This window comes from Anabrus simplex, chromosome 7 (genome assembly GCF_040414725.1).
Source record: "Anabrus simplex isolate iqAnaSimp1 chromosome 7, ASM4041472v1, whole genome shotgun sequence".
Classification (NCBI taxonomy): Eukaryota; Metazoa; Arthropoda; class Insecta; order Orthoptera; family Tettigoniidae; genus Anabrus; species Anabrus simplex.
Genome location: NC_090271.1, coordinates 182,322,119 through 182,334,759, shown reverse-complemented (window position 1 = coordinate 182,334,759; position 12,641 = coordinate 182,322,119). Strand labels below are relative to the sequence as shown.

The 12,641-nt window shown below is 37.3% G+C and overlaps 1 protein-coding gene across 3 annotated transcripts in view; it reads right to left on the bottom strand.

The window, feature by feature from the left end:
• mop (myopic) overlaps positions 1-12,641 on the bottom strand; it is a 310,174-nt gene that overhangs the window by 39,774 nt on the left and 257,759 nt on the right. The window lies entirely within an intron of this gene.

Here is a 12,641-nt window from a genome sequence, read left to right as displayed (position 1 = left end):
TTATTTAACAATCCAAATGCCCAAAAGTCATGTAGAGATTATGTCTAAACTGCACATAAGTACCCTAAATAAACTTTAAATACATAGTACATACAGTATACACTGAAGACATGATAAGTACAGAATAAAAATGGCCAACCAGACACCAGTGGGATCCTAACCCACAACCTTCCGATTTTGTGTTACATGCACTTACCAGTTGAGCTATGGTGGCCTAGGTCATATTCATTCTATTGTGAAGGATCTAAGCTATAGGACTGGCACTACTGCCATCACAATTGCAGAGTGTGTGCAAATTGCATTGTACAATACAGTCATGAAAATTCAATTTTCACAGAATTGGGCTCAGGCAATTTGCATGCTCTCTACAGTTGTGACAGCAGAGTAGTGCTGGACCTGTAGTTTAGGTCCTTTCCAACAAAACAAATATGATCTGCCAGGCTGAGTGGCTCAAACAATTAAGGTGCTGGCTTTCCAAGTCCAAAGTTGGCAGCCACCGCAGCTGAACTAGTAAGAGCATTGATGCAAAAGAGTTCAGATCCTACTCGTGTCCAGTTGACCATTTTTGTTCTGTACTGAGCATCTCTTCGGGATGTCTTATACATACTAAACACAACCTAATATGTTTAAAGTTTATTTTTGCATATAATTCTGTAGTGAAAACTAAACATTCATTGCACATAAATACCTCCACCGAATTTGGAACCCCAATGTGCATGTTATAACATCAATTTCAAAACAAAAACAAAAAAAAAGATGATTCACTTAAATTACTGCATAGAACTTCCTTCAGGCTACCAACCCGTCGGAAGGACATTTGATTGCTTTCAAGACTTGCAAAAAGAAAAATGCAAGACCGTAACGGGACACATGGCCCAATACTTGGAAGGAAGATGATGATGATGATACCTGTAAAAGTGCTATTTTAACATATGGTACTGAAACAAAACCAAAATAAATAATGTAGGAATTTATGGTTTTTATTTTGTAGTTTTAAGTTTCCAAGGCCTGCTTCAGGAACTGAGTAAGGCTTCAGCATGCAGGCATGATAAACTAGGGATTCCACATTCAGCAATGTTAGTTACTACAAAGCACAGTCTTCAGTATAATGTCTACTATTTCAGGGATGAATAGGCTTGTAGAAATAGGATCTTCGTGTATAATGAATATTGTATTTTTTTATTTTTATTTCTTTTTACATGCAATTTTGAGGAGGGAAATATGAGAAAGATAAGTAAACTTAGTAGCCTGGAGTGGTTCAGAGTTCAATACAGTGGGTTTTCTGTATCTTTTTTGTCATAAAAGATGCAGTATGAATAGACAAAACAAAAATACAATTTCCAATGTTGTAAGATGCAATTAATACATTCAGAATCTTTCATACTACAGAGTTTCATTATTTCAGTATCACAAAGCCACTTCAAATTTCTACATTCAATTATAGTTCATACATGCAAAAGTTGGCAGAACAACAAGAAGTGACAAAATCATCCACTGCAAGAAATAAAGTTCATTTTTAGTCCAGACTGATGTTAAGTCCATACTGATCTTAAGTAAAAGGTGGACTACCCCTCCTTTACTTAACATCAAAATCATCTATCACAAATGTTTCTTTGGAAGTTGGGAAATGATAATTATAACATAGCTTAAACAAATAATAAAAAATAAAAACACACAGCAATTGGCATTAATAACCTGCATTGCTACAAGCAGGCCCACAGCAACATACATGAACTGTTCAATATATTCTGGTATACTCAAGATGCCTTCGAATTACACTCCTGGCCTACACCATGTGAATATTGAATGAAAAAAGGATAGCAAATGCAAAATTACATCCAATAAAACTTCACTGAAATTAAAAGTTGCATTTCCATAACTAAACTGATGTCAGCTGGGAAGAAACCTACAAGGACTGAATGTCATAAGGAAGACAAAATGAAATGGGTGGATTTTTAAAAGTATTTAGGATGTGTATTCTCCCAGGATAGTAGTAAGTGAAATAAAATCAGGTGTGCAGCAAAGCTACGATATTCTGCAAGAAAGAATTCTCAGATAAAACATTATCCTTACAATGCTCTTTTTACAGGCTTTTTTTTTAAATCGCACCAACACAAATAAGTCTTATGGCGACAATGGGATAGAAGTGGGAAGGAAATGGACATGGTCTTAATTAAGTATGGCCCCAGTATTTGCCTGGTGTGTAAATGTGAAACCATGGAAAACCATCCTCAGGGCTGCCGACAGTTGGGCTCGAACCCACTATCTCCCAAATGCAAACCCCTAACCGCACGGCCAACTCGCTCGGTGCAAACTAAACTGTATGGGAGAGAAACCTGGATAGACTCAGGATACCTTATATAAGCTAGAACAGCCATTAAAGTAATGGGAATAATTACTGACACAAACAGGTGGAAATTACGATAGGAGAACACTCAGAATGAGGAGAGATAACCTAAGTTAGGAATGAAGTCTATGATCCGGCTTAGGTGCAGGGTCTTGTGCAGCGATTGGAGGAGGGTAGGTTAACTAGGAGAATAATGGAGAGAAAGAGAAATAGAGGAGACCAAGGCAGCAAGTTTCTTAATGAAATGAAGACAGAGATGTAAAACTACCTGAGCCCATAACGCAAATTGCAAACAAGAGTTGTTGATGCAATTAATTCACATTGGCTTACAGACAGAACAATGAAAGACAAAACTGTCTATTATACGTACGTATGTATGTATGTATGTAGGAAAACTGGTTGATGGAGTGACATTCACATGAAGAAAGAGTTCAAAAAAAAAGTAATTCATTAAGATAGTAAATAAATAAAATCATCATCCTGAGTTTAAAAAAAGGAAGAAGTAAATGATTTTTTTTTTTTTTTTTTTTTGCTAGGGGCTTTACGTCGCACCGACACAGAAGTAAATGATTATGATTGTCATTCTTCTTCTTCTTTCCGATGAGGCCTGCTAAGGACCACGTGCCAATTTCAATTCAGTTCTTCATACTGTGTTGTTTTCTCTTCCGCTCCTTCCAATTTTCTTTCATCCTTTCACTATGCTGTTTTCTTCTGTCCTTGGACCACTTCGCACCAGGGTTCTTGTTCAATCTTCCTTGGAATCCTTCCATACTTACTACCCTCTTTCTAAAAATTTCTCTGTACATAGTTTCTTCTTCTCTTATATTATTTCTTTCTAAATCTTTCCTTACTTCTTGAATCCAGCTAGTTGTTGCCTTTTTGTCCCAAAGGTATTTGAAAATCCTTTTTGTTAATCTGGAATCATCCATTCTGCAAATATGTCTGAAAAATTGCAATCTCCTTTTTCTTATGGTTTCTGTTTTCTATGTTCCTGTATATTTCATCATCATCATCATTTCCCTTTATCCAGCTGTAGCCGGGTAGGGGCAAATATGGTTCCTCTCCACTGTCTTCGGTCTTTCCACCACTCCTCCTCCAACACTATGTCCCAGTCGAGGTTTCTTTCTATAATGCTGCGTTGGATGGTATCCTTCCATCTCAATCGTGGTCGTCCACGGCCTCTCCTTCCTTGGATTTGCATTTCCACCACCTTTTTTGGCATTCTTTCGTCGCTCATTCGCTTTATGTGCCCAAACCATCTTAGTCGGCTCTTCTCTATTCTATCATTCATTTTTTCCACTCCAATTTCTTTCCGGATTTTCTCATTCCTTATTTTGTCTCTTCTACTCTTCTGTATCATACTCCTCAAGAATTTCATTTCGGCCGCCTGTATTCGACTCTCATCCTTCTTTGTCATTGTCCAAGTTTCTGCTCCGTAAGTTGTTATGGGTACGTAATACATCTTGTACATAGTATCCTTTGCTTCCATTGGCACATCTTTGTCCCATAACATATTTCTTACACTATGATAGAAACAACTTCCAGCTTGAATCCTTTTACTAATCTCAGCATCCAGTCGAGCATTCTCCATTAATTCACTCCCCAGGTATTTAAACGTTTCCACTACTTCCAGGTGCTTGCCTGCAAGTCTAATCTGACCTTTCCCTTCTTTCTCCCCTCTAGTCATAACAAGAGTTTTACTCTTTTCTACACTTATTTTCAATCCACATTCTTCAATCTTCCCATTCACCACATTCAACTGTTCTTGAACCTTCCTGTCGTCTTCTCCCCAGATCACAATATCATCTGCAAATAACATGTTCATTTCTCTTCCTCCATATGCTGCTTTTGCTGTTCTCATGAAGTCATCCATGACTAATGTAAACAGGATTGGTGATAGAACACTTCCCTGTCTCAGCCCACTAGTTATTTTGAACCAACTTGTCCTGCCAACTTGTGTTTGCACGCAAATACAACATTCCTTATACAATGCCATGATCATTTTTATTAATCCCTGTCCAATTCCTTTTTGCACCAGACTGTCCCAAACTTTCGTCCTAGGGACACTGTCATATGCCTTTTCAATATCAATGAATGTCATCACCATATCATTCCCGTACTCCCAATGCTTTTCCATTAGTTGTCGCATAATGAAAATGGGTTCTATCGTTGACCTTCCACTTCTGAAACCAAACTGATTTTCCTGTATCTGCTTCTCAACCCTCAACCTTATTCTACTTTCCAGTATCCTTTCCATTATCTTAGCAACATGGGATATTAGAGTAATTCCCCTGTAGTTCTTCAAAACTTTCTTATCACCTTTCTTGAAAATTGGGATGATTATTCCTTTTTGCCAATCCTCAGGGACCTCCTTATTCTCCCAGACCTTCTTGAGAACCCGATATGTCCACTGCAGGCCTACAGCTCCAGCTGCCTTTATCATCTCCACTGAAATTTCATCTATTCCAGCAGTTTTTCCATTCTTCATCTTTCTTACTGCCATTTCAATTTCATTCATTGTAATTTCTTTATCCATTTCTTCGTCAACTAATTGCCTTTCCTGGTCGTCCATTGAATGACTGTCATCCGTTCTTATGTTCAGCAGCTTCTGAAAATATTCTCTTCATCTATTATTTCTATTATTTCTTCTGGCTTTGTTAAAATTATGCCACCTTCATCCTTCAAAAATCTGGTGTTTACTTGATCTCTCTTTTTGTTTCTTAAGATACCATACAGTAATTTCTTGCTGCCCTGCGTATCATCTCTCAATGTCTGTGTAAATAAGGCCCAGCTTTTCCTCTTTTCTTCCTCACTACTTTCTTGGCCAAATTCTTTGCCTCCACTTATTTTCTTCTACTTTCTTCAGTCTTAGATGTTTTCCATGCTTTCCATGCCATTTTCTTTTCCTTCACTTTAATCTTTACTCTATCATTCCACTAGTGTGTTTCTTTGTCTTTCACATTTCCTGATGTTCTACCACACACCTTTTCTGCACATCCAACCAGTGCTTCCTTAAATTTTTTCCATTCCTCTTCAACATTCCCCACCTCTGTCCTGGGTACCAAGGGTATTATTTCCCTTTGAAATTCTTCTTGTATGCTTTTCTCCTTCAACTTCCATACTTTAATTCTTTTCTCTCTTCTTAACTGGGGTTTTTCAATCTTTCCAACTTTCAATTTTCCTATCACAACTCTATGATCTCCACCAAAGGCTTCTTCAGGCATACTTCTTCAGGCAGGCTCGATACTCACTCAGTTGGCTGTCGAGTGATGTTTCTACTCTATTTAGAATACCTTGTATGCAATTTGCAGAAGAGAGATGCCTCTGTAGTTTCAACCTTTTGTTTGTCCTCTATCTTAATTTTCATACCTCTGTTGTTTTCATAGGGCCTAAGATTTTTCTCATGATTCTCCTTTCTAGTACCTCAAGTTTATCTAATCTATAGTTTAGTACCAGGAATTCACTTGCATATAAGCATTCCGGTTTCACCACTGTAGTGTAGTGCCTTATTTTAAGATTTTTAGATGGACACTTTTTGTTATAAAAATTCTTCGTGATACCATATGCTCTTTTCATCTTGTGTACCCTTTCTTCTACTGCAGATTTGTCTAAACCATTTTCTTGAATTATTTCTCCCAGATATTTGAATTTTGTTGCTCTTTCTACTGGACCAATATCTGTTGCCAAACATTTTGGAGCATTCTTGATGTTTGTAATAAATTTTGTTTTTCCTACAGAGATTCTCAAACCTGTCTTGTTGGCTATTTCTTCCAAGAGATTGATTTGTGTTGTTGCACTTGTTAAGTTTTCTGACAATATAGCAAAATCGTCTGAAAATGCTAGGCAATTTATTTCAATGCCTCTGTTTTTTTCTCCCCGAAGTTACCGGCAAAATGTTATGCTCTTTAAGCTTTACGTTCCAAATTCTTACAATTTTCTCTAGAACACAGTTGAATAGAAGGGGTGCCGTACCCCTGTATTTATCTTAATAGATTTGGATATCTCACCCATAAATTTCACCTTTGAAACTGTGTCAGTAAGGGTTTCATGTATTTGGTTTGCCAATTTAGTTTTCACACCAAATTCACGAATTGTTTTATCTATGGTTTCTCTATCAACCAAGTCAAAGGCCTTTTTAAAATCTACAAAAGTCACAACAATGTCTTTTGAATTCAATATCCTATGGCGAATTATGGATTTTAAGTTAAATATTTGTTCCGAACTGATCTACCTCTTCGAAATCCAGCTCGATACTCACTCGGTTGTCAAGTGATGTTTCTATTCTATTCAGCAATAATTTTTAGAATACCTTGTATGCAATTTGCAGAAGAGAGATGCCTCTGTAGTTTCAACCTTTTGTTTGTCCCCTTTTTTTATGCAATGGGTGTATTAGAGCCACTTTCCATTCTTTTGGCATCCTCTCTGTTCCCCAAATATCTTCAAAAATTAACTACAGCTCCTCAATGATTTTTTACTGAGACCATTTCAAAAGTTCAGCTATTATAGAGTCTTCTCCACTAGCTTTATTATTTTTCAGATTGTTAATTACTTTTATTATTATTATTATTATTATTATTATTATTATTATTATTATTATTATTATTATTATTATTTTCAGTTCATTTTGGCCTACTGGGGACCACGGGACTCTTCTTAACTCTTGGCTAGGGTCTTCTGCTTTTTCTCTGCGCAGTACGCTTTCATTTTCTGGCTGTGTGCCTGCTTCCTCTAATCCATCCACTTAGGCCTGGTGGTTCCTGTACTCTTTTGGCATGTGAAGGACAGTGGCAAGACTCCCTGTAGGATGGCCTGTCAGTACTGAGATCAGTTTTCTGTTGTCTCTAATGGGATGTACAGTTCCTCTAGGTCTGATTTTACTGAGGTACCTTGGAAACCTCTCCCCTACTTGTCACTGTGAGAATTCTGTTGGTGAGCCTGCAGGGTTTCAGGTGGGTCATGTGCCCGTAGATCAGTCACCTTTTCCTCATATATGTGACTATGTCTTCCTGATATTCATAGAACTTGTTGCACCTGGTCCTGTAGGTGCCACCCTCCTCTCTTATGGGTCCTAATATCCTTCTCACCGGGCGAGTTGGCCATGCGCGTAGAGGCGCGCGGCTGTGAGCTTGCATCCGGGAGATAGTAGGTTCGAATCCCACTATCGGCAGCCCTGAAGATGGTTTTCCGTGGTTTCCCATTTTCACACCAGGCAAATGCTGGGGCTGTACCTTAATTAAGGCCACGGCCGCTTCCTTCCAATTCCTAGGCCTTTCCTATCCCATCGTCGCCATAAGACCTATCTGTGTCGGTGCGACGTAAAGCCCCTAGCAAAAAAAAAAAAAAAAAAAAAAAAAAATCCTCCTCAAGATCTTCCTCTCTTTAAGTTCTAGTTTCCTGAGTGGGTCCTTTCAATTCATCAAGAGGCACTCAGAGGCGTAGAGTACAGAAGGTCTTCCTACAGAGTTTTAGTGCTTCAGCTTCATGGAGAGGTACTTGGAAGTGTAGATGCTTTTACAGGAATTATATTCCCTCTCTAACTTGGTGCACTTGATGTGTATGACCAACATTTAGCTCTTGCTTTCCGAGTTCCAGTCTCGTAAGTACTCGACTGCAGGAACTTTAGTTATGGAGTTGTTTCCTAGTGAGATTGTAGAAGGAGCCTGCTTTATATTAGTGATAAACTGTACATTGACCCTCAAGTAGGTTTTTGCTGCAATACTGTAGAGGCTCTGTAGTTGGTGCGTAGCCTCCTTCATGCTGTTGGCCAGTAGTGTGAGATCATCAGTTTCGAAGGCCAGACAGGATACACTGAGGTCGTCTTTTTTGTACCCAAGCTTCAGTCCTGCTTTTGATAACAATGTGGCAGTCCATTCCCTGATGATCTTCTCTAGTACACAGTTGAAGAGTATGAAAGAGAGGCCATCTCCCTGTCCAATTCCTGTCTGGATGGGAAAGCTCTCTGAGAGCTCACCCCTGAACTTGACTTTGGAGGTGGTGTTCTTCAAGGTAGCTTGGACCAGTCTGGTGGTCTTCTCATCCAGGCTTAGTTCCCACAGGGTAGAGAATGGGGTCTGTCAGTCTGACTATTGAGTCGTATGCCTTTTGGAAACCCACTATAATGGCTACCCAGGGATGCCCTCCCTCGGCTCCATGTGCAAGGATAGTCTTGAGGTTTGTGAGATCCATCCCTCTGACAAGACCTCTGTTCTCCATATATCCTGAATGATCTGGGTGATACTCGGCAGAGACTGTTCATCTATGTGCTTCCACGTCTCTGCAACTATACCATCTGGTTGTTCTTGAGGCCCTTGATGATCTCTATTTCTTCCCTGCTGGGTGGCTTTCAGCATCCAGTCTGCAAGCCTCTGTGAATTAACTAAACAACACAATCCTCTATTTGTAACTAGTTCTGCGGCCTCATTTAGTGCTAGACCTCTTATCTTTAAATCGTTAGAAACCGAGTCTAACCACTGTTGTCTTGGTCTCCCTCTACTACTCTTACCCTCCAGAACAGAATCCATTATTCTCCTGGGTAACCCATCCTTCTCGCATGACCCTACTACCAAAGCCAGTTTATGCATACAGCTTCATCCCTAGAGTTCATTCCAAACTTAGCCTTTCCTCATTCCGAGCACCCTCCTGCCATGGTTTCCACCTATTTGTACCAGCAATCATTCTCGCTACTTTTATGTCTGTTACTTCTAACTTATGAATAAGATATCCTGACTCCACCCAGCTTTCATCATCATCATCATTATTATTATTATTATTATTATTATTATTATTATTATTATTATTATTATTATTATTATTATTATTATTATTATTATTATTATTATTATTATGTTTAAGGACAGTGATGCTGAGCAGTTGCATACAATGAATTTATGGTATCAGTGGGAACTATGAGGTCATAGGATTAATAATAGGTGCCAGAGGAACCATTCAGAAATTTTTAATGGAACCTTTTAAACTGTACAGAATTGATCTTAATTTAATATATATTATCAGAGTTGGAAAGCTATCAAGTACAAGTAATTCAATTACTTGTAACACATCCTTTTTAGTAATTTTTACTTGTAATAGTTACTTTTCAAAAAATGTAATTTTTACTCATAATTCACTTAATGAAATAAATTTGTAATTGTTACATTCTAGTAATCTACAGATCCTTCACCTCAACAACCTTTCTTCTGAAGACTTCTCTGTTTCTTATGTCTTCTGCCTGGATTCCACACATTTCTAGATCCCGATGAACAATTTTCACACATGGGACTTGAGTTTTCCTGTTCTTCTGGAAAGTGAGAAACTTGTTGATGAGCCTTTCTGATTCCGCCCTTTTAATATATCCATAGAAAGCCAATATCCTTTTCTTCATTGTGGTTGTAATATTTCCAAATCTTTGGTATAGTTCTTCATTTGGTCTTAAGTGGAAGGTAAATACATCTTTTGGTTTCCTGGGTCCAGGAATCTTTCTAAGGAACTTTTTTTTCCTCATCTGAGAGTCCCTTGCCGGCTATTGTCTCAGCTGCATATAAACATTCAGGCTTGACTCCAGTACTGTAATGCCTGCATTTGGCCTGATACAACAGGGATTTTGATTTGTAAGTGTTCTGACAGTCTGAATGCTGTCTCCATCTTTCTCGCCCATTCTTCAATTGTTGCATTTTCACTGATGTTTGGAGTCAGAATCTCATCTAAGTACTTGAATTTCTTAGCCCGTTTGATGTCACCATACTTGGTCTTCATTGTATAAGATGGATCTGTGGCACTTATGTTCATATACTCAGTCTTTTCAAAAGTTATTTGCAATCCTGTTTTTTCTGCTGTTTCTTTGAGGACTTCGATTTGCTTATTTGATATTAGTAGGTTCTCTGCAAAAAACACTACATTATCAGTAAATGCAAGGCATTCAAATTTAGGCCCGGTCTTTTGTGACCTAATCTAATTTCATTAGAAAAGATGAAGCGACTCATTTCTTTTCGCCATTCTCTGGTAAATTTCTCAAAAACACAATTGAAAAAGATTGGAAAGAGACCATCTCCTTGTCTTAAACCTGTTTTGCCTGTTTTGATTCACAGGGTTTTTATAGTTCTCCCAAAACCTGTGATCAGGTTTTTATCAGTGTTTGTTGGATGATGAGGTGATGATGATAATGATTATTATTACCGTATTTACGCGAATAATCCCTGCATATTTTTTTTTAAATTTGAGGCACGAAATTGGGGTACGGGTTTTATTTGCGTCAAGGTTGGGAACACGCTCCAATCTTATATTCTCATTTTTATATTTTTTACTATGACAATCAGGATCCAGATTTTTATCTTTGAGGTCTGAGTGTAAAAAGGCTGATGATGCCCTTATAAAGGGCGAAACATGTCCCTTCAAATTTTAATGTAATAAGATGTAAATCCTAACTTTGGAAACTCAATTGTATTGAATAGGTTGATCCTAATAAATTTTGGTAATATCTTAAAACTGATGAACATTTCAATACGGACCAAACATGAAATTTGTAACATGTAGTGTGTTACATAGTTGCTAAGTTTGAGTGAAATCTTAATTCTTTTGTATTCAGTGTTTTAAGAAACGCCACAATATCACGTAACAGGCAGTGCGCGGAGAAGCAGAGAAGCAGAGAAGCAGAATCCACAAACATTGGCGATGCCGACAGTTGGCGAAATAGCATGGCTCACAATTATAATCACTTCGTACGCAACGAACAATACTGTCAATGCCAATGAAACTGCATTTTTTTTATGCCTAGCTCAAACAGACTTTTTAAAGGGAGATGGGGTAACTGTACTGTGTTGCAATGTAGATGGAAGCGAAAGACTTCCTCCCCTCGTCATTTGAAAGTTTGATAAGCCACGATGTTTTAAGGATGTCGGGTACTTTCCGTGCAAGTACAAGGCATCTAGAAATGCAAACAGTACATCAATCCAAAAAATAAAGCACTTGCACAGGAGAGCCAGCATAATTTGTCCTCGTGTTTGAATTGTGTTTTCTTTTTCGTTGCGTGAGGTTATGTTTGTGATTTATCCAAGTGCATTATTTGAATAGCATAAATGCACCTTGTTGGATATATTTTGGAAATCGTTCTTTCCACAGTATTTGAAAAGTTTAAACTGTGAATTAAGGTGATTGCATGCGTTAATGTGTCATAGAATATTTTGTGACGTGGCAAGTGTTGGCATTTCTGAAGTACGAGTTGGCGGTTAATTCGAAATCACGTAATTCAAAGTCCGATTCTTGTGCCTCAACGACTTTAAATGAATGAGGTTTTACCGTATCTGAAAACTAACATCCGAGTTTGTCGGTGTGTCTGTTTCAAGTGTTTACATGGCACGAAAAGAATTATCCACCACCAGTGTTAATATCCGCATAAAGAAAATGCATGTGGAAATTGTTTTAGACATGGAGTGTGACGAATTTGTAATTTAAGAGAGGATTCTAATGATGCAAGAGACAATGAATCTTTCAATCTACAAGGAATCAAGGTAATTCCAAGTTGAGGTTAATGAAATACCTAGGTCTACTTGCTAATTTTCATGGCAAATATATTTTATAGCAGTGATAATGTATTTTTTATCATTTCAAATATATTCTGGTAAAGCAGATATATTTGTAAATTTACACGTTCATATTTAAACGTAAGGAACTTCATCTTATTTGTCCGTATTGAACTGAGATCACAATTAATTAAAGTCTATCAGGTTCCACCTTTTCAATACTAATACAATGTTGTTGGATGATAATTACAACATTATTTATTACAGTACATGTTTCGGTGCTCTATTATGTCACCATCATCAGCTGATTTAGAAAATGTGAAAAAAAACTTGGCGATCTAAATATTAAACAAAATATTGTCATACATATTTACATACAACAGAATATTTATTGGTTAAATCCTAAACATCTATTATGCTATATTAAATATCCTTAATATGTAACAAGAGAATTCTTGTAAGTCATGAATATAAAATTTTTCTCATCTGGTTGACGAGTTGTCTTCACATTCCTTAATGTCTGTAATTCTATGCTCTCGTACTGTCTAATTAGAATGCGCACTTAAAATTGAGGAATTAAAATTGCATGCAGTCTATTTGATGTTAAAATGTTCATTTCATTTGTATCTTAGCTGCTTTTGTTGGATAAAATTCATTATATATAATATAATTGTTGAAAATTGAGCCGTCTTCTTATGTTTATTAAGTAATAAATCTTCGTATTTTTATTGCTTTATGCGTGGTTGGAACTGTAATTAATTTGTCCTACAGTTGTTAGGCGG